The sequence below is a fragment of the Schistocerca serialis genome, chromosome 1 (assembly GCF_023864345.2).
Source record: "Schistocerca serialis cubense isolate TAMUIC-IGC-003099 chromosome 1, iqSchSeri2.2, whole genome shotgun sequence".
Classification (NCBI taxonomy): domain Eukaryota; kingdom Metazoa; phylum Arthropoda; class Insecta; order Orthoptera; family Acrididae; genus Schistocerca; species Schistocerca serialis.
In genome coordinates, this window is record NC_064638.1 from 482,774,323 (window position 1) to 482,775,122 (window position 800).

General features: G+C 45.5%; 1 pseudogene; it reads right to left on the reverse strand.

The window, feature by feature from the left end:
• Positions 1-463: 463 nt before the first annotated feature.
• LOC126429527 (5S ribosomal RNA) lies at positions 464-581 on the reverse strand (annotated as a pseudogene).
• Positions 582-800: the final 219 nt, after the last annotated feature.

Here is an 800-nt window from a genome sequence, read left to right on the forward strand (position 1 = left end):
CAGGAGATGGTTCTTACCCATTGGTCTGAAGGTGACCACAGTAGTGGTCGAAACCGGTCACCATAATAAATAGTGATCAAGACTGTTTTTGATAGTAAATATTTGTAACACATTGATCACTGTCACTCCCATAATGTAGTCAAAAGTAATTAAAATCTCTGTAGTGAAGTACGTTACTTCAGAGTGATGCAACCTCGACAGTACGGACATTAAACTGTATATACGCCAACTGGCATTTGACATTATATTTTAAACATAAAAAGCACTCCGTCTTCAGGCCACAAGTGGCCCATCGAGACCATCCGACCGCCGAGTCATCCTCAATGAGGATGCAGATAGGAGGGGCGTATGGTCAGCACACCGCTCTCCTAGTCGTTACGTTGGTTTTCTTTGACCGGAGCCGCTATTATTCGGTCAAGTAGCTCCTCAGTTGGTATCACGAGGCTGAGTGCACCCCTAAAAATGGCAACAGCGCATGGCGGCCCGGATGGTCACCCATCCAGGTGCCGGCCACGCCCAACAGCGCTTAACTTCGGTGATCTGACGGGAACCGGTGTATCCACTGAGGCAAGGCCGTTGCCATATTTTAAACATTCTCAATTCAAAATCAGAAATAGAATGAATATTCAACTGAGTTAACGAATAACTTTTGCCAATAAGTATTTCAGGTCCTTGCACAGTGTTATGTCGTCTTCCTTAACCAGGCTTCGCTAGTCCCGCCATTGAGGAGTCCAGAATGTTTTTCGCTATTTTCCCCGCTAACAGAGTTAACGCAGCTATTTTACGCGCTTCCATTTTCT